The 22,705-nt window shown below is 41.5% G+C and overlaps 1 protein-coding gene across 2 annotated transcripts in view; it reads right to left on the reverse strand.

Moving 5' to 3' along the window:
* The window catches only part of SPIDR (scaffold protein involved in DNA repair), a 358,082-nt gene that overhangs the window by 151,086 nt on the left and 184,291 nt on the right, over positions 1–22,705 (reverse strand). The window lies entirely within an intron of this gene.

The following is a 22,705-nucleotide window of genomic DNA, read 5'->3' on the forward strand; positions in this document are numbered from 1 at the left end:
GGCCAAGTGCCCCTCACAAACATTTTAACTTGAGTGCACAGGAGGGGGGTGTAGAAGGGATAACACGAAGTAAAGGCTTCCCTAACTTCAAGGTGTAAGTGAGGAATAAGAAGGGGGTAATGTTTCTCATCCCCACAAGGACATTATTTTGCATGAATTCTTAATATTTTATATAATTCAGCCTCAGGTGAACAGTTGCCAGATTTACCAAATAAAATATAGGACGGCTAGTTAAATGTGAACTTCAGAGAAATGATGAGTAATTTCTTAGTGTGAATATGCCCTGTACTTTACCTGAAATTCACATTTACCTGGGTACCCTCTATTTTATTTGGTAACCCTACTCAGACGTCAATTCCAATGAACTGATCCCAAAAATGACTTTCATTACTGGGATTCAGGATTGTGAATCAGACCAATACCAGCCCTCACTGTGCTGTCTCATGGGACAAGATGCCATCTCTTCACTCAACTACAAGAAAACAGAGAGCCCACAATTCTGGCAAAGGCTTCATAATAGTGTCAAAGAGTAAAACCGTAACCCCCAGGAAACTAGGTTATGGATGGTGTCCACACACCGCACTTCTGCCTTCCTGAGGAAGTCAGAACTTCTTATTGAGTCGACTTACGGGGTTATTACAAGAAAAATTGAGAGGCATATTTAAGCTACACAGCATGGCCTAATAAAGAGAGAACAGTGGCAAACCTGGGTGCAATGTGATTCACACCAGGGATCAAATGTAATCTGCAGCACCAACCAACATGTTCATGAGTTAGTGGAAGTCCAAGGACAACAGCCCCTGAACTGGCAACCCCAGCAGAGGCTGGCGGCTGAACCAAGGGGGTCGAAACAGCTCAAGCTTTAAAGCCACAGCTCCCAAGTCTCTGTGTTCACTAGGTCTTTCCCCCTAAGCCCAGTCTTCAAACCTCCATACTCCCAAGCCAGATTCTCAGACCACACAACTGACATTTGTGGCCACAATCCTACCAAAGACCACCTGTGTGCAATGCCTCCATCTTACTGATCTGGTTAGGGTCAAATAAAATGAAACAGGTTTTCAATAAAATACCAGGAAGCTCATAAAATGGAATTTAGGTGAAAATACACCAAACTAGTACCAAGGTTCAAATTGTGAAAGAAAAAATTGCCTTATAACTTTAAAAGAGGGACTTCCCTGGTGGCGCAGTGGTTAAGAATCCCCCTGCAAATGCAGGGGACAGGGGTTTGAGCCCTGGTCCGGGAAGATCTCACATGCGCGGAGCAACTAAGCCCGTGCGCCACAACTACTGAGCCTGTACTCTAGGGCCCGTGAGCCACAACTACTCAGCCTGTACTCTAGGGCCCGTGAGCCACAACTATGGAAGCCCGCGTGCCTAGAGCCCGTGCTCTGCAGCAAGAGAAAGCACCGCAATGAGAAGCCTGTGCACCGCAACGAAGAGTAGCCCCCGCTCGCCACAACCAGGGAAAGCCCGTACAGAGCAACAAAGACCCAAGGCAGCCATAAATAAATAAGTAAGTAAATAAATAAATTTTAAAAACCAAAAACAAAAAAACTTTAAAAGAGTCTATATTTTAAATCTTGCTTTTAAAGCAATGTGGCAGAAACATCATTAGGTTACTGTAGATTTCACAAATAATATGCAATAAACAGCTTTGTCAGAAACAGAACATTACTACCTGGAGGGAAGAAAACAAAAAACTACCCAGGGCTTCCCTGGTGGCGCAGTGGTTGAGAATCTGCCTGCTAATGCAGGGGACACGGGTTCGAGCCCTGGTCTGGGAAGATCCCACATGCCACGGAGCAGCTGGGCCCGTGAGCCACAACTACTGAGCCTGCGCGTCTGGAGCCTGTGCCCCGCAACGGGAGGGGCCGCGATAGTGAAAGGCCCGCGCACCGCGATGAAGAGCGGTCCCCGCACCGCGATGAAGAGTGGCCCCCACTTGCCGTAACCAGAGAAAGCCCTCGCATGAACTGAAGACCCAACAGAGCCAAAAAAATAAATAAATAAATAAATAAATAAATAAATAAAGTAGCTATAAAATTAAAAAAAAAAAAAAAAAAACTACCCAAAAACAAGGACATTCAGTAAATAAAACACTTTTTAGGATTAAAAAATAATAATATAAAGATGGATTTTTAAATCATGTTTTAAAAATTCAATAAATACTTTCTACTTTTGTCTTTTTTTAAAAAAAGAAAACAATAGAATACGGTGCACACAACACAGTGGTAATTTTGTGAGTTTTGACATGAACACATCTGTAGCCCAGCCAATCCTGCAAACAGTGGAGGGGAGACCGGTCAGCCTAAGGCCACTCGGGCAGCTGGGAAGAGCCCCCTCCCGAGCTCACAGGCCCTCGCATTTCCACGCTGCCTCTGACCAACCCTTCAGCAGCTCTTCCTGCTGCTGACAACCAAATATGGAAAATAAATGGATTTTTAAATTATTATTTTCCTCACACACCTGGGGACAGAGACCGTGCAAGTGAACACACGCAGGTCCATACGACTGCTCACGCGTTACAGTGCCACGCGGGCCAGACAGTCAAAGCGTGTGCCTGCCTAAGCGAGGAGCCGGCGGGCACAGCACGATCCTCTCAGGGCTAAAATTCTTCTCCTCCTGCTCACACCTTCCTAAGATCTAGGCACATCCTTCATCCACACAAAATGCTACCCTATCTTGCCCGTTAGATTTCTATCCGCAAAAACTAACCGGAATGCTTCCAAATACAAAATGGATCGCCCCTCTGTTAGAACAACAAAAATGTCTGGGTATTTTTTCTAAAATCCTCCTCGCAGATTCTGTATTTCCTTCACTTACAACAATGTACGTTCCACAGCACCCAAGACAGACATTTCTGGTTTTAATTATTTGCTCTTAAGGAGAAAGTAGTAAGGAAAGGAAGATAGTTATTACTATTTATTCGTCAAAGCAACTTAGTCAAATGTCTACAGGAGAACTGAATGAGGTCATCCTCAACGTGTCCCTGGAGCCGCCCCTCTACCGGACTCTACCCGCTCTGCCTCTGATCTGACACCCACTCTGCGGAGCCTCTCTGCCGGGAGATGACTTGGATCCAAGAGTCATTCTCAAGATGCTACCCATGCGTCTTCCCCTAAAAAAGCAAAGCCTTGAAAAGGCCGCGCCCACGTTAACATGGAAATTGTACAGCACGTCAGGAAAAGGTAGCGCTGAAGCCACGTCCCTAGAAAACTCTTTGAGCCTCACCCAGTTTGTTTACATTTTCTCAAGGTCATTAACATTTTCCCTTCTCATCAACAGACTACAAAAAGCTCAAGAAAACGTGACATCTGAGGCCCTCTGTGTGCTCAACACTAAAGCAAGCCTAAGACAAAGACGGGGCTCCTTTCTGAAGCCAGGTAACCAGAATTCCACTCTGGACTCCGACCTGCCCTGTCACACAGCTCTGCAAGCCTCACTAGCACCGGACATTTAGCAAATTATCTCATCTCCCTGACTTCAGTTTCCCCATCTGCAAATTTAAGATAGTAATGTCTCCCTGACACTTCTATTAGGGATTAAAGGAAATAACCCACATGAAGCATTACATATGATTAGCTTCTTTTCAAAGGAACAAGAATTTTCATGCCATCTGTTGCATGCTGTCTTGGGCTGCCACAGGTTAGACTGGGAGAGGTGGGAACCAGCACGAAGTACTGAGACTAAAAAATCAGGGAGCGGGCTTCCCTGGTGGCGCAGTGGTTGAGAATCTGCCTGCCAATGCAGGGGACACGGGTTCGAGCCCTGGTCTGGGAAGATCCCACATGCCGCGGAGCAACTAAGCCCGTGAGCCACGATTACTGAGCCTGCGCGTCTGGAGCCTGTGCTCCGCAACAAGAGAGGCCGCGACAGTGAGAGGCCCACGCACCACGATGAAGAGTGGCCCCCGCTCGCCGCAACTAGAGAAAGCCCTCGCACAGAAACAAAGACCCAACACAGCCAAAACTAAAATAAATTAAAAAAAAAAAAAATCACGGAGCAAAGATTCTCAAGATAAATTCTAAAATGAACAAACCACTCTTCAGCTTACTTGATATAAGCACAAAATTCAACAATTTAAGTTTTGTTTCATTCATATCAAACAAACACTTAGAATGTGTGCCAATTTCAAACGTATGGTTACCGGGGGGAAGGCAGGGAGGGATAAATTGGGAGATTGGGATTGACACATACACACCATATATAGTAGTATATATAGTAGTGTATAGCACAGGGAACTCTTCTCAGTACTCTGTAATGACCTAAATAAGAGTGGATATATGTATATGTATAACTGATTCACTTTGCTGTACAGCAAAAACTAACACAACATTGTAAATCAACTATACTCCAGTAAAAATTAAAAAAGAACGTGTGCCGGTTTGAGTATGAAGTAAAAAGATGACCTGAACAGGGCCCTGCCCTCCTTGGGGCTTACACATGTTAAACTGATCATCAGCAAGCCAGCGGAACCTTAAAGACCTAGTTGATCAATGCAGTACTTTAAAAAAAAAAAAGAAAAAAAAAAAGAAAAAGGTCTCCCTGTATGTTATAAGAAGCATATTGCTCTAAAATTCCTTTTTACAGTTTCTCAAGAAAACTGAGAAACAAAGAAAAGTGAGTGTCAAGCAATAGATCCTCCATAGTGAAGTCCATGCACGAGACTATGTATCTGCAATAAAGTCAGGTTGTCCTTCAGTAACTATCCCCCCTGCAGGGTGGGATGAATCCGTGCTGCTGAAATTACAAGAGTCAAGTGCAATGGCAAGAGTAAAATTCAAAAATCTGCCAGATGTTGTGTTCATGGACTAGCTTGGTTGTTGTCTTTGAAACTGATTGTGTACCTTGTTTTTAAATTTTAAAACATTCTGTCCCCCAATCAAGCATATCTATTTATAAATTATTCACACACACAGAAGCAAGGCACTGATTTATGGCAAGGTTTTCAGACTCTCAACACAACACAACAAAACACAACAGAATACAGAGCAAAGAAATAAGTCCTAGGATACACAGGAATATAACGAGTGATAAGAGAAGCATTTAGTCAGCAGAGGAAAACTATTCAGGAAGTGAAGCTGATAAAATTATTTAGAAAATATTAAAATTGATCTTTACCTCATATTACACACCAAAATACATTAAAGTGTTAAATATAAATGTATAAAGCATTAAATATAAATAATTAAACCATAAAATTACTGGAGAAATAAGTAAACATTTCATTGATTTCATGATTTTAGTATGCCCTCACTACACAGACCTTTTTTTCCCCAATTATTTAATGCCTACCTATAGCTTTAAATTAAAAGCTTGGTTTTTCTAAGAAAACTAGTCAGTGTAAGTGAACATAATCATTTTGGATACCTAATGAATTTGATACAAATGCAGCAAAAGAACATGTTGTCCAACAGTTACCTGATTGGAAAAGAACCTTTTCTATTTTTCTGAGCCCTGAGAGCAGTGGCCCCAGCCTTCAGTCATAGATGCAAATTACATCAAGAAACTGTGTTTGTGGGCTGGGGAGGCTGCAATTGGAGTAAAGAAGGTCTGATGAGGAACTCTTCATCTTTGCTGCAGACTTTTAATTGTTTACTGGGGCTATTTCAGAATTTAAAAGTGGATCATGGGCTTCCCTGGTGGCGCAGTGGTTGAGAGTCTGCCTGCCAATGCGGGGGACACGGGTTCGAGCCCTGGTCTGGGAGGATCCCACATGCCGCGGAGCAACTAAGCCCGTGAGCCACAATTACTGAGCCTGCGCGTCTGGAGCCTGTGCTCCGCAACAAGAGAGGCCGCGACAGTGAGAGGCCCGCGCACCGCGATGAAGAGTGGCCCCCGCTTGCCGCAACTGGAGAAAGCCCTCGCACAGAAAAGAAGACCCAACACAGCCATAAATAAATAAATAAATAAATAAATAAAAAAAAAAAAAAAAAAAAAAAAGTGGATCATGCGCTCAACATCACTAGTCATTAAGGAAATGCGAATCAAAACCAGGATAAAACACCACCTCACACCTGTTGGGATGGTTATTTAAAAACAAAGGAAAATATCAAATATTGGTGAAGATGTCAAGAAACTGGAACCCTTGTGCATTGCTGGTGGGAATGCAACATGGTACAGCTGCTGTGGAAAACTATGATAGTTCCTCTAAAACTTAAACATAGAATTACCATATGCTCTACCATTTTCACTCCTAGATGTATACTCAAAAGACTTGAAAGCAGGGACTGAAACACAGTTGTACATCAATGTTCACAGCAGCATTATTCACAATAATTGAAAGGTGGAAAGAACTCCAATGTCCATCAACAGGTGAACAGATAAACAAAACGTGGTCCATCCATACAATGGCATATTATTCAACCTTAGAAAGGAATGAAATGTTGACATGCTACAACATGGATGAACTTTGAGTATATTATGCTAAGTGAGATAAGCCAGACACACAAGGACAAACAGTGTATGACTCCACTTATATGAGTTACCTAGAATAGGCAAATTTATAGAGACAGAAGGTATAACAGAGGTTCCCGGGAGCTGGGTGGGGGGAGGTGGTGACTGGGGAGACAGAATGTGGAATTATTGTTTAATGGGTACAGAGTTTCTGTTTGAGATGATGAAAAAGTTCCACATACTGGTGATGTTTGCACCACGTTATGAATGTACTTAATACCAGTGAACATACCTAAAAATATTAAAATGGTAAATTTTATGTTATGTATATTTTACCACAGTTTTTTTAAAAAACATATCATGGATTATGTGTGTATATACATTACAGTTTACAGAGTAAAAAATGTACTTTTGCCTTAAAGTAGAGCAACTTCATTTATTCCGTCAACAAACATTAAATTTCTACACACTTATGAGATATGCATAGAAAAGTAGTTTACACAATTTAGTACGTAGACTTGCAGGGAGTAATTGGGAACAATGGACAAAAAGCATATTAAACGTGAAGTCCTATATATGTGATTGTTCCGGCCCTGGGCTTTGCAGATTCCCCGAGGACCCTGTGTGAATGGTGTGACAGGCCCTAGGTGCCCCTGCATCACTGCCAGCGTCAGAGCTGATGGCTACCACCTGCTGGTGCTCACTCAGTTCTCACACACAACCACCAGCAGAGGTTGGCAAGGGTCTTCTCTGCTGCGTGATCAGAGAACACACACTTAGAAAGGTAGAGAACTATACCTGCGTTTTGAAATATGAATTTCACTCTCTTCGTAATTCCTCATAAGCACCCCTCAAAACAGGTCAATGACTCCTTTTGCACTGTTTAGCAGAAGGTGACAGTGGGTGGTGTTCAGGTGAGACAAGGAGAGCTACCCAGAACAACTGCTCAGTGGGGCTTACCTGCGGGCCGCACGTGCCTCCCTGAAGGCAGGGGCTCTGCTCACAAGAAGAACATGTGTTCTTCCTTTTGTCAACCTTCAAAATCACAGGAAACAGTTTTAAAACATGTTCTATGATTCCATGATTACCTGGTAACAAACAGCCATCAAACTCTTTAGCAATGTGTGAGAAAGGCAGACCTCAGACAGAAAGGGCAGGCATGTTGTTTTGTGAGCTGCATGTGTATATACGAAGGAAACGATCTGCAGTATATCATTTATGTTTATTAAATTTCCTTTTAAGCAGTCTTAGTGCCTGTCACACATACATTAGTATTTCCCTCATCTGCCTTATCAGATTGTTTTCTTCACATTGCCTACTCAAATTACTTTCAACCATCAACTCTGACATCCTCAGAATCATATCAAAAGAAACCAACCCCACAGAATTTGGCACAGATCTGAGTATCCCCCTTCCCTGTGCCTCACTATACCTGCAGAATTCTACCGTAACAGCCATAATGGAATGCTGCACACAATCATGAACATGTGTTCCCTGCTCTGGGCCTGCAGCACCCCACTTCCCTCAAAGGGGGAACAAGGAGCACATTTTCCACAGCACCCAGCAGAACCAGCCTGGCACAGAGCAGTTATTCAGCAAGTGTCTGTGGAATTGATGGATGAATATTAACTTTATAAGATTAGATTTGTGTTTAGAAGTGAATTTTTGTTATAGAAAGCCCCTCTCCCCCAAATCTAGCAGACATCTCCATACCAAATGAATGAAAAATAAATCTCAGCCAGTAACTTCGGATTTAGACAATTTAACAAAAGTAAAACCACCAGGACAGAGCCAGGCACATTAAATGCAAGAAATCCTAGTTATTCTCTTAACTCCTGACAGCTAATATTTAAAGTTTTAAGGAAACTGTTACCATTAGATTCAGGAACTCCTGACCATAGACATAAAGGACACAATACCACAGACCCTTTTCTGGACCAATCCCCCGAATGCAGGTACCACCATCACTAACATTTTATAGAGCCCACAGCCAGTCACCATCCCAGCCTGAGGGCATGGGGTTCGCGTGGGGGGCAAGACCCGGAGAGCACAGTGGTAGGTAACTGTGACAAAAACAACCTGCTTTCCAAACTCTAATAATAGACTGTAGAAAAACACATTTAGACACACACCTAACCCTAGAAATTTTAGTCATTTTAAAGCTATGAGCAAGGATCTTACCCCAACCAACAGCCTCTCCTCCACCCCCACTGCTACATCGAAAAATAAAGTAGCACATTAACACAGGCATATTTTGCTTGCTTCAACCAGGAGCTCAGAAAACTCCCTCAAGCCTTACTGCAGCAGGATCAGTCCATTGTACACTATGAGTCAGCACTTCTCCACATTTCTGGAAATTCCTCACCAGCAACATGACCTACACAGGAAGCCAACTTTCCATTTCAATGTATAACAGGAAGTATTCAAACACATTTCACCTAAACTGGAGAACTGTTTTAATGTAACTGCTGTTACATCAAAATAAGTGAGAATCTACTGAAAGGCATTGTTAAAAAAAAAAAGAATGAAGTATTTTATTTTAAAACACATAGACAAATCGTGATTTGCTAATCCAGTACAACCAATGTGAACACCGGCACTTCAGCACCTAGAAGACAGGAAAACAGGAAGACAGGAAAATGACGTTGAAAACTGAACTCAGTCACTGTGCGGGGTTCTGCGGCACACACCACGGCAGAGCGGCACGACTTTGGAAAACCTGTGTGTGTTATATTAAGGGTCTGCTAAGTTTTGTTTTGAATATCTGACTTGGCCAGTAACATAATATACAGAAATAACAGTGGAAGTGTAAATATTTTTGGGAAAAAAACTTCTGTGGCAGATATTTTAATAGAATATCTCTCTCCCCTAATTAGTGGATCGAAATTATTTGATTAGCACAAAATACATTAACAGGTTACAGAGGCTTTATGTTTCAGAAGTGATGTTTTAGATTAACAGACTTTAAAACAGCCTGTCCATTAACTACAGCGCCTGTGTCTCTGTGTGCCACTTTCCCCCTTTACAGTCAGAAAGCTGCTTTCGCAGTTAAAAATGTCAGCTACAAGAAGTTGTTTTTCCACAATTCTTAAAGAGAGTTTCAAAACTTAAGTTCAATAAAAAGCCAAATACCTCAGCTATTACAGTCATTAATAAAATGCATTTAACATTCGTGCAGCATCAGAATGTAAGACATCTGCTTCTAATTTCAGTTTTGGCTCAGAATAAAAGTGCCTCCCCCACAACAGTCTGATTATAAACTGTTCTTTTCCTCCTCTCTCTTTTTCTTCTTTGGAAGCTGTTGTCCTTCATTCTTGCTGGAAGCCACCTGACCACTGCCAGGAAGAGGAATGCAAAACATTCCCAGGACCGGCTGTGACGTCAGCCCCACATTCCACCTCTCTGCGGTCAGGACTGTCGGGAAACTCCAGCCTCCAGCAAAACCCCTCAAATGAGATAACAGCTGAGGCCTGCACTAAATCACACTAAGAACTCCATGTTACGCTTTAAAGATGGATTGGGGGGTACTGAGCTGGCTTTATGAAGTATATTTACCACTGATATTCAAAATTTTTGTTTGTTTCTTGGGAGAAAAAAAACAAGGAAAAAGTGACTTAACAACGATGATCAGCAGACCGATCACCTTGGGCATCAGCGTGCAGATGGGGTGAGACGGGCAACAAAACAGTCTGGGCTTCAACCAGCAGACCCTGCTCAATTAAACAACCCCACAACCTGTCTCCAAACCCTCTCACAGGAAAAAGAGATGAAAGGCCCATTCAAGGATGCTTTAGAAATTAGTAGATGCATTTTCTCTAGAGAGAATTATTGTATATAGATAGAAACTGAAAGGTGTAAATGTTACAGAGAAAAAACAAACATACACATGATCTTCTTACAATTTTCATTTGTAACGTCCTAGATTTTTGTCAAGTGTATTTGTTAACATATTTGCAAATATATTAATAATACATGCTGTTATTAGGCGCAATCAACATCTACCATGACTGTAAACTGTAGTTCCTGGATAGAGGCGCATGTGTGCGCCTGTGTGCCGTGTTATATGTGTGAACTTACCCACCTCCCATTAAGGTGCGTGTTGGAAAGAAAGAGCACAAGGTAAGAAGTAAAGGGATGTAAGTTCTAGTCCTAGTGCTGCCTCCAGAAAAGTTAATTACCTTTTCTGAAGCTGTTTCCTCATCTATAAGAATCTAGTCCTACTTATACCACGAAGGTTATCTGAAGAGGAAATAAGAAAACAGACAAGAAAGTACTCTGGGAAGTTACTTGATTAGCTTCTGTCTATTAGGTGTTGTAATATGTCACTAATAAACGCATCCCAAGGATGAAACTGGGAATTCATTACAGTTGCCCAAGTGTCCGTCTGTAAGGGGAACTCTCCCGTAAAAGCCCTAAATCAAAGTAACTCAAACTTCCTGCCTTCTGCATGGTATAACAATAGCCCAGAATAGAAATCAGAATATCTAGTTGCCAGTAATGTCTCAGAGGTAGAAATATGAAGGAGGGAGAGGGAGATCTGTCATGTGTCCTACTCACCCACCTCTTAACTCTACCCCTCAGGGAGCCATGGGGAAGAAGGTCAGTATTGCAGAGGCTGCCCTTGAAATAGGCTCCCTGATTTCATTGAGGTAAGGAAAAGCTGAGGCAGCGGAGCTAAGTATCCAGAGGCAGAGCACACATAAGAACCCAAAGGACCCAAGTTATGATTTGAGCTATAGGGATATTTGGTGGAAGACAGTTAATGAGAGATATCTAGGACCAGAAGAGCTGAGAATCCTAAGAAACGCCCATCTGATCTGTAGGGTAAGTGACAGAGGTCCTGTCTGATCAAGCATGACAATGTCCAGGGCCTCTCTTCTGCGTCCCAGCCTGAGTCAGGAGCCGTCCTAGAGCCCCTAACTCAAAGAGTAGCTGGGTCCTTTAGGAAAGAACCCTTCATTGATACCATAATCATGTCATTTAACTCTTCTTACTACTCTTTCCCAAAGTATAACTTTTGGGACAACTGTGCATTGTAGAAAGGGAAATCTAGACCTTTCAGGATTTATTGGACACTGTCCCTGATCTAATGGTGATCCTTGAGGACTTAATACCTCTGTGCTCTACCGGTTAAATTGAAGGTTTTATGAGTGACAAACACAAATGGAGTTTTTCTTATGATTATCTGCCCAGATTCTGAGTTTGTAGATGAAACATATACTCAGAAATGGGCAGAACTTCCACCTTTGCACCTTGATTCATGTAATGAGAACTGCTGTGATCAGAAGAGCTGGAAAGAAATCCAAAACTCTTCCCTGCAAAATAAAAATGAAAGAAATACTGCATCTTCTGAGGAATCACAAAGATTAATACCACCCCTGGAGGCTTGAAAGGTACAGGCTGGTGATTCCTATCACACCTCCTGTTGTGGGCATCGGGCCTCCGCGGAAGACAGACAAGCTTTGAGAACGACAGCGGATTATCACAAGCTTAATCAGGGAGCAATTCCCACTGCTGCTGCAGATCCGGTTGTGGATTCTATCAATACTGGAGCAAATCAACCCGTTCCCTGACCTGATTTCCAGCTACCGATTTGAGAGGTAAATGTGAATGTGCATGTGTGTCTTCCTATTCCAACCAGCAGAGAAAACACAAAGCTACTTGCTTTCACCTGGCAGGCAGCAGGGTACTTCCACCTGTTGTCCTAGTGCTATGTCAACCCTGGTGCTGCACCATAACTCAGTCTGCAGGAACATTATCATCTCACTGCCCCACAGGACAAGATGGCATCATACTGATAGGATCTGTTAGCAGGAAATAAAAGGTACCCTAGGACATGCTGGTAATACAAGTGTGTACCAGAGGATAGAAGAAAAATACTAGAAAAATTCAGGAGCTGCGCTCTGAGTAAAAGTTCCAGTGGTGCTAGGATCTGGGGCATTTTAAGGTATTTCCTCCAAAGTGAAAAAATGTTGCACTTTTCATCTACTACCACCAAAAAAGGGGCACAAATCTTAGTATCGCTCATTGGATTCTGGAAGCAACACATGCTTACTTTACCTGCTCCTGCCATACCTGCCATCCTTCCCTCAACCCACACTTATGGCCTCATGGGAAAGTCTGCATGACAAGTAATCTGAAGTGGAAAAGTGTCAAGCCTAGCTTTCAGATGGGCTGATATGACATGGGGTAGCAGCTGGAAATATGTGTGTTATAGCTTTGCAGCTCCCCTCAGAAAAGGCCCGACACACGGGCAGAGCTTCACGTGCATCTCGGGTCCAAGGTGCCCAGAGATGGCATGAGGTGTGGCTCACACTGACCTGCGGGCGGCCCTGACTGCTCAGCTGGGTGGCTGGGACTAGTCCTCGGGGGCACGTCTCGACGTCCTTTGACCCAGTGGCAAAGACAGGTAACGGCGTAAGCCAAACTGCTTGGTGAAGAGCCGAAGATCAGACGGGTGACCACGAAGGGGAAAGGGAGATGATGGAAGAGCTGGCAAAGAGACCGTCGGGGGGCTTCCCTGGTGGCGCAGTGGTTGAGAATGCGCCTGCCAGTGCAGGGGACACGGGTTCGAGCCCTGGTCCGGGAAGATCCCACATGCCGCGGAGCAGCTAAGCCCGTGCGCCGCAACGACTGAGCCTGCGCTCTAGAGCCCGGGAGCCACAACTACTGAGCCCGTGAGCCACAACTACTGAGCCCACGAGCCACAACTACTGGCCCACGTGCCGCAACTACTGAAGCCCATGCACTCTAGGGCCCACGTGTCGTAATTACTGAAGCCCACACGCCTAGAGGCTGTGCTCCGTAACAAGAGAAGCCACCGCAATGAGAAGCCCGTGCACCGCAAAAGAGAGTAGCCTCCACTCGCCACAACTAGAGAAAGCCCGTGCACAGCAATGAAGACCCAACACAGTCAAAAATAATAAAAAAAAATAAAATTAAATTAAAATTAAAATAAAAGAGATTTGTACATTTTATTAAAAAAAAAAAAGAGAGAGAGAGAGACGGTCATGGGACAAAGAATGACAGAGAATATCTGTGTCCCAGCTGAATGCTTCCTGGAAAAGAGGAGACTCTCAAAAACCAGGAGAACATGATAAATCACCTATAAATACTTGTCTGGGGACTTCCCTGGCGGTCTAGTGGTTAAGACTTCGCTTTCCAAGGCAGGAGGTGCGGTTCGATCCTGGTCGGGGAGCTGAGATCCCACATGCCTTGCAGCCAAAAAAAACGAAACATAAAACAGAAGCAATATTGTAACAAATTCAATAAAGACTTAAAAAAAAAATACTTGTCTGATTCTTTACAGAGCCAGATCCAGAGCTTGTCTGGTGGGTCACAAGCAGGATCGCGGTGGCAAAGGCTACAACACCACTACTGACCTGTCAGAGTGCAGCTTGCCAGGTCCAGGAACAACCCTGAGGGATCACCTGCCGCAGGGCAGCAGGGTGATTACACGGAACCCTTTCTAGAAGTCAGGAAAGAGTAACAACAATGCATTCACTCGGCACTGGTTTTGCCCTCCTCGTCTGCCATGCTGTGCCAGCACCTCTGCAGTATATTCAACACACCAGGTACCAGGCTTTGGCTGCCAGGGCAAATGGACCGTGGAGTGCATCATAACCACTGTGGAAGTGAGAACTCTTAATACCTATGCATACTTCTTTCCTCAGGGTGTCATTATATACTTATGCATCTTAAATCATATTCCTTCTGCCTTTCCTGTATTTTAAATAGGGTGTGTTGGTGATATTAGCCTACCAGCCATGCAATTCACTCCAAGTTACAGAATTACAGATTCCACTGCGCTTCCACTGCAGGGGGCATGGGTTCGATTCCTGGTTGGGGAAGTAAGACCCCGCATGCTGCACAGTGTGGCCAAAAAAAAGGGAATTCGCCAAGAGTTCTGGGTTCAGAGAGAATAAATGCTAATATTCTCAGCTGGGAAACCTGGGCCATAATTCTAGTTTTGTCACTAGACCTTCTTTTTCACTTAGGTCATGGCAGGTCCGTGCTTTTGAAACAGTGTTATATAATGTTCTGTTTTCTGAATTCTCCACTATTAGTGCAAATGGTTTAATTCCTTTTTCCAAAAAATGTTTTAATTTTTCATTGAACCAGCTACATTTTCTCAGTCTCCTGGGTAAGCACCACACACAGCTGGCTAAAGTTGGGGCAATGCCTACCATCATAGAACACTGTATGTTTTCTTGGCTAATTAGTGCTATTTTCTTACCAAGCTCTGTCAAATCAGCCATTGACAGGCTGGAAAGAACTGGTGATAAAAGCCACATAAATACACCTCTGGGGTAACATGTATATTTCTCCTAGTCGCAGGGGCGGGGAAGCCAACAGTGGCTTGTTTGCTCTCCAAGTACGTTCAGACGGCCGGCAAGGAAGCTGAAGTGGTTCTAGAGCCTCCACAGGCTTTGGAGTCGCCTCACCAGGAGTGAGAACAGGCCCAGGGTGGCACAGTGTTTCTCAGGCAATCCTAAAACTATAAGACATTTTCTCAGTCAGCTCTAAAGCAAACATATACCTTATCGTATGGATGATATAAATCCATTTTCCAGAAATATAATAGTCACAAACTTTTTAAGAGCTCCCGCCCTTAGTTACATATCAATGTTGTGGGTCAACGAATACCTGCATCAGACAAACGATGTGTTATGTGCTCTTCAAATCTCCTGTATTTAGTCTTATGAAAATGAGTTTCTATCAGACAACAGGCATTTATTGATTATCTCCTGGATAGATAGCTTCAAGGTGCTCACTGCTTCACATAAATGCTTTTTTGGTTGTTTGTCTTATAAAATAGCTGGAATCTCTGATACTGGAAGTTACTAAAGGAAAATGGAAGTCTTCTCTTCTAAATGATAACTAAAAATCTACTAGTGGTCAATACAAGTGTTTTCTTTAATACACTAAATGAGGTTCACGCTTAGAAATTATTTATTCTGGAATCTATCAAAATGCTAAATGAAGAGACACTGAATTTGGGACTTGAATGAACCAGCTAGGTAAGGGCACGGCAATTATACAAGTACAGCTACAAAAGCTATTCTTCTCGGGACTTCCCTGGTGGTCCGGTGGTTAAGAATCTGTCTTGCAATGCAGGGGACGCCGGTTCGAGGTCGGGGAACTAAGATCCCACGTGCCGCGGGGCAACTAAGCCCGCGTGTCACAACTGGAGAGCCCACACACCACAGCGAAAGATGCCACGTGCTGCAAACTAAGACCTGACGCAGCCAAAATAAATAAATAAACAAATATTTTTTTTAAAAGATGCTTCTCACTATGTCCCTCTCACAGCAAAGATAATGGAGTAGGTAGGTCACACGCTATAAGCGCTCACGACACAGGTGAAGTCGGTGAGGCAGGCGCGCCTCCACTGGTCGACATAACACTTTCTACCGTAGGCAGCAGAGGGAGAGCCCAGAACACAGCACAGAATGTTTAGGATGCACCTCCAGTGACAGTCAAGGAATCTGGTCTTATTACATTAGTCAGAACCTGGGGAATTTTCCTAGACACTGTACGGAAAGGTTTATAAACACTGGAAGTATTTATTGCAACCCATAGCTGAAGCACTGTTTTGAATGACTGCTGGTTTTTTTAAAAAGCTAGCTTTCAATAATGTTCTGGTTTGCCTTTATCAATTACAATTTGAATATTACAATGTGTTAATCATAGATGAGTGCATTTAATCCAGGTTGCTTTGATAAAGAAACTGCTGACCCCGACTATTCAAGATGGAACGCATGACAATGACTACGCTTGTTCCTCACTAGTGGAATGATACAGAAGAGCTGTTAGATCAGCCGGCCAGCAATACGCCTCCCTCTGGCCCGTAACTGTCACAGAGGGAGCAATCCTTCCTCAAGCCTTGATGAGTAAACACATAACATCTGTCCTTATTCTTTCAACCTTGAAAGTCACAGTTAATTCTTGACATTACAGTCAGTTCAGAAAAGAAAACAGTACCCACCTTGCTTACTCACTCTCCTTTGGGTACCTCTAAGTCACTGTGCTGTACAAATGTGTGCTTTCTTTCAGCAAGGAAGTGCTGTATGTAATTACCACCATTCGCTTTGTTAAGTTAACGTAACGAACGGGCTCTTCAAATGAAGACTATGCCTTATGCAGTTTCTTTACTAGCCTGGCTCACTGCAGCACTGTTTACAATAGCTAGGACATAGAATGATGCCTGAACAACAGGTGTCTGTTGACCAGACTGACTGTAAGAAAGGTACTCCAATGCCCCACGAAACACTGTATTTACATACAGTGTCTATTTACACTAAAGCCTTTACACTTGCAGAACTAATGATCCTAGTAAGCCTTACCAAAAGATTAAGCCATTAAAATCTCTAATTATGCTAAATGAAAAAATTATAAAAAGCTTTCACAACAGAATATGTATTCTTTACAAGTGTACACAGACATTCTCCAGGACAAACCATGTGGTCAGTAAACTTAAAAAGATCAAAATCATACAAACTAACTTCTTTGACCACAATGAAATAAAATTAGAAATCAATAGTACAAAGACATGTTTAATTTCCACATATTTGTGAATTTTCCACAACACAATCCTAAATAACCAACAGTTCAATGAAGAAATCACAAGGGAAATTTGAAAATATTTTGAAAGGTATGAAATGGAAAGCACAACATAGCAAAACTTATGAAATGTAAATAAAGCAGTGTTCAGAGGAATATTTATACTTGTGAATAACTATATTAAAAAGAATACAAATCAACCCCACCTTCCACATTAAAAAAACAAAAATAAAAGCAAACTAAACCCAAAACAATCAGAAGGAAGAAAATGACAAGGATTAGGCAGAAATAAGTGAAATAGGGAATGGAAAAACAATAAACTAAATTGACAAAACCCAAAGATGGTTCCTTGGAAAGACTGACCAAATTGACAAACCATTAGCTAGACTGACCATGAAAAAATGAGAGAAGACTCAAATGGCAAAAATCAGGAATGAAACAGGGAAATCACTACCAACTTTACAGAAAGCAAACGGATTATACAGAATACATTAAGGGAATAGTATGAACAATTATAAGAATAAACTAGACAAATGAAATAATATGAACAAATTCCCAGAAAGACACAAACTACCAAAACTTACAGGTAGAAACAGAAAATCTGAATAGCTATAACAAATAAGGAGATTGAGTCAGTAATTTTAAAACTTCCTACAAACAAAAGCCCAGGCCCAGATGGATTCACTGGTAAATTCTACCAAATGTTTAAAGAGGAATTAATACCAACCCTTTACAAATGCTGCCAGAAAGTAAGTGATTAGGGAATACTTTACAACTGAATCTATAAGGCCAGTAGATGCCTGCCACCTAAATGTGACCCTACAGAAATCTAGACTCGTCATTCGTCAGAGCAAAAACCACCTCCCTAAACGTGAGAAAACCTAATCCACTATTTTGCTTCAAAATTTCATCTTTCCTTGAATGAACTAAGATTAGAAATTTAAAATCTACTTGCCACATTTACTCTCCTGTAAAATAGTTAAATTTATATACTTACGTCAGAATTCGTGAATAAATGAAATGCCTTAAAGGAACTTAGAATACTGCCCAGCATATAGTAAATTCTGAAATATTACCTTAGTTCTTAATAGCCATCGCTTTATAATTTTGTTTAGCATGAGGCTTCCCAGACTACGACTTCTATATTTTCACTTTCTGATTTGTTCTATGTCAAATTTGTTTGCCATTTTGGATTCAAAAGTTGTGAAACTACATACTTATATTTACACAAGTTATGTGAGAAGTGAATTTGATCATCAGTAGGCACTCCATATTTATTAAAACTTCTTTTTTTGAGTTCACATTTATTCCAGGTAAAAAGAAATCATTAGGATTTCCATAGATTTTCCTCAACCTGTATCTGAATGATGGCATAATTTATCCCAAATGTTTAATTTTATAGATGAATGATTCTCATGATATTTTTCCACTTTCATGTTCCACTTTTTGGAAATGTAAGGCTATTCTTTGTTTCTAAAGGCTAGATTACAATCTTTCCACTTTTGTAAGAATAGCAGCAATAAATCAATAATATAAATTATTTTCTCTAGTGTCATTTAAATGCTTATTCATTGATTGGTCCATAGAATTGAAAAAAATATTGGGAGGCTATAACAGGGGGAAACAGAATGAGACATTATTGAGGGAGAGGACCTGGAAGAGGGCCATGAGGGGGAAGTGGAGGCTAGGGAGTGTGTCTGGGTAGAGGGAGGGCCGCCGCTGGTAGCTATAGGGTGGGGGTCGTGGAAGACCAGAGTATCTATGAGGGGGCATCAGTGGCAGAGATCTACGAATACTATGTGGAGGCAACGGATGTGGGTAACCCAAGGGAGAACCAAATGGAGGCCCCGGGAGGGGAGGAACATGACCACTGGAGGTCTAGGATGAGGCATTCCAGTGGTGGCTGGGGTGGTATCGTATCTGCTTCCCCCTACCCCCAGAGCCTGGGGGCCTGGCATGGGGGTTTCCTAAGCCATGAGGGCCATGGTAACCTCCTACCAAAATTAAACACATTTCAAGAAGAGAAAACTAGAGACCAATATCACCTATGAATATAGATGCAAAGCTGCTCAGCAAAATATGAGCAAACTGAACCCAGCAATATATTAAAAGAATTATATACCATAAGTAAGTAGGCTTAATCTCAGGAATGCTAGGTTGGTTTAACATCTGAAAATCAATTAATGTAACACAACCATATCAAAATAATAAAAGACAAAAACCATACAATCATCTCAAAAGACAGAGAAAAGGCACTTGACAAAATGCAACACATTTTCACAACAAAAACACTCATTAAACTCGGAATAGGAAAACTTCCTCAATCTGATAAACAGAGTCTATAAAAACCCTATGACTTACATCATATTGAATGGTGAAGAGTTTCACCCTGAGAGCCAGAAAAGGACAAAGATGTCTGCTCTTGCCACTTCTATTCAACTCTGTAGTAGAGGTTCTAGTCAAGGAAAGTGGGGAAGGAAAAAACAAAAAAGAAATACGTCCTGATTGGAAAGAAAGAAGTAAAACTCTCTATTTGAAGATGACATAATCTTGCATATTCTAAGGACTCCTCTACAAAACTATTAAGAGTAATAAATGAGTTCAGCAAGCTTGCAGGATACAAGGTCAACAAAAAAAATTATACTTCTGCACAATACTAATGTACAATGTGAAAATGAAATGAAAACCAAAAGTTTCATTTACAATAGCATTAAAAATTAAAATATTCAGGGATAAATTAAAGAAAGTGCAAAATTTATACCTGGAAAACTATAAAAGACTGTTGAGAGAAATTAAAGAATTTTTAAGTACATGGAAAGACAGTTCATATTCATAAATTGGAAGACAATATTGTTAAGATAGCAATGCTCTCTAAATTGATCTAAAGATTCAACACAATCTCATCAAAAACCCATCTAGCCTATTGGTAGAAATTGACAAGTTGATTTTAATATTCATATGGAAGTGCAAGGGACCTACAATAGTCAGACAACACTGAAATGAACAACAAAGTTGGAGGATTCACACTTTGACTTCAAAACTTACTACAAAGCTACACTATAGTAATCAAGACAGGGTGGTACGGGAATAAAGACAGACATATAGATCAATAGTGGCATAAGAAAGGACACATAAATCAATGGAAAAGAAATGATCCATATTTATGGTCAACTGATGTTCAACAAGGGTACCAAGAAAATTCAACAGGGAAAAAATAAACTTCAGCAAATGGTGTGGGACATCTGGATATCCACAGGCAAAAGAATGAATATGAGCCTCTTTCACCATACACAAAAGTTAACTCAAAATAGATCACAGACCTAAATGTAAGAGCCAAAACTATAAAAACTCTGAGAAGAAAACACAGGAGTAAATCTTCAAAACCTTGGACTGGGCAATGGCTATTAGATATGACACCAAAAGCACAAGTGACAAAAGAAAAAATTGGATGTGATCAAAATTAAAAACATTTTTGCCTCAAAGAACACCATAAAGTGAAAAGACCACACACAAAATGGGAGAAAATATATGTAAAATGTATCTCTAATAAGAGACATGACTACAGAATACATAAAGAACTCTCACAACTCACTAATAAAAAGATAAATGACCCAACTAAAAAATACGCAAAGGACATTATGAATAGTCGTTTCTCCAAAGAAGATACACAAATGACAAAGACGCACATGGAAAGATACTCAAAATCATTAGTCGCTGGGGAAATTCAAATCAAAACCACAACAAAATACTGTTTGCTATTTAGTAGTATGCCTGTTATCAAAAGACAGCAGCAGGTGCTGGTGAGGCGGTGGAGAAGCTGGCGCACACACACCCTGCTGGCAAAAAGTCAAATGCTGCAGCCCACATGGAAAATAGTTTGGCGGACCCTCAGAATTTTAAACATAAAACTACCATATGACTCGGCAATTCTACTGCTAGGTACAAATTCAAGAGAAATGAAAACATGTCCACATAAACATGTGTACACAAATATTCACAGTAGCATTATTCATAATACTCAAAAAATAAACACCCAAATGTCCATCAACAGATGAATGGATAAACAAAATGTGGTATATCCATATGATGAAATACTATTTGGCCATAAAAAGCAATGAAGTATTGATATATGCTGCAAGGATGAACCCTGCTACCATGCTAAGTGAAGGAAGTCATTTACAAAAAAACCATATATTGAATAATTACATTTATATGCAATTTCCAGCAAGGCAAATCCATAGAGACAGAAAGTAAATGAATGGTTGTCTAGCACTAGAGACTTAGGGGAAATGAAAAGTGAGTGCCAATGGGTATGAGATTTCCTTTTAGGGTGATGAAATTTTTCCAAAATTGATTGTGGTGACGGTCATGCAACTCTGTGAACATATTAAGAAACCGCTGTATACTTTAAGACGGTGAGTTGTATGGCATGTTAATTATGTCTTAATTTAAAAAAAAAGAAGTTCTCAGGTACCTCTCTACGAATTATATCTTGTTTTACTGAAATGCTTGTGAATGATGCCTATGCCATCAAAGAGGACAGGGAAAGAGAGTGAGGTGAAATTCTCAGTACGATGAGTTCCAACTGAATTGCATACAATATAATAAAATGCTCATTTAGTAAGAGCCAGGTCAATTCCTTGACTTGTGTAAATCTGCATTTATAAGGATGCTTGTAGTTCACATCAGCTCTAAAATGCACAGTGCTTGGCGGTGGTACTGCTACCATATTATCTATCTAGGTCACATCCTTGGTCTATGTAATATACATGCAAGACAGCAAGATAAGATTCCAAACAGTAAATTTACAAAAATATTGTCACTGAAATACAGTTGGTTACAGATTCCCTGGGATGGCTCCATCTCATAATGGAGAAGGTAACAATAAATACCCATAGCCCGGGCTTCCCTGGTGGCGCAGTGGTTAAGAATCCGCCTGCCAATGCAGGGGACACGGGTTCGAGCCCTGGTCTGGGAAGATCCCACATGCCGCAGAGCAACTAAGCCTGTGCACCACAACTATTGAGCCTACACTCTAGAGCCCATGAGCCACAACTACTGAGCCCATGTACCACAACTACTGAAGCCTGCACGCCTAGAGCGCGTGCTCCGCAACAAGGGAAGCCACCGCAATGAGAAGCCTGCGCATGGCAACGAAGAGCAGCCCCCCTTCACCACAACCAGAGAAAAGCCCGCGTGCAGCAACAAAGACCCAACGCAGCCAAAAAAAAATAAAATAAATTTAAAAAAAAGAAAGAAAAAAATACCATAGCCCCATGGCGTTTCTCCTTCACTGGAATGAAAACATAAATTGTGGCCAGATCATGCAAATGAACACCCTATTTAAAATTGCAAGAATTTTTCAAAGGTAAACTAAAAAACAAAATGCATCTCACTTTAATCCTAAGAACTAGCAGGGCAAGCAAATACCCTGTCAAGTGAAAATGAAAGAAATCCATGGACTTGGGAAGTCCTGCATGCCTGTGTGAAGAGAGGAGGGTCTCCATTAACCTCATACTGCAACAGCCATCGTAAGATCCATGCACAGTGGCATGCCACTTAATATAAATACTTGTGCTCCACAGTTTGTGAAATATTTTCAGGCCTATAATCTCATTTGATCCTCACAAAAGTAGGAGGGGAGATAAATAGCAAGGACCCAGCAAAGTCCCAGAGAAGATACCCAGGCCAGGGAAGGGACTCTATTTACATCATCTGGCCCCTGACTCCACTAAATGTTTGTTTT

This window comes from Balaenoptera acutorostrata, chromosome 17 (genome assembly GCF_949987535.1).
Source record: "Balaenoptera acutorostrata chromosome 17, mBalAcu1.1, whole genome shotgun sequence".
NCBI lineage: Eukaryota > Metazoa > Chordata > Mammalia > Artiodactyla > Balaenopteridae > Balaenoptera > Balaenoptera acutorostrata.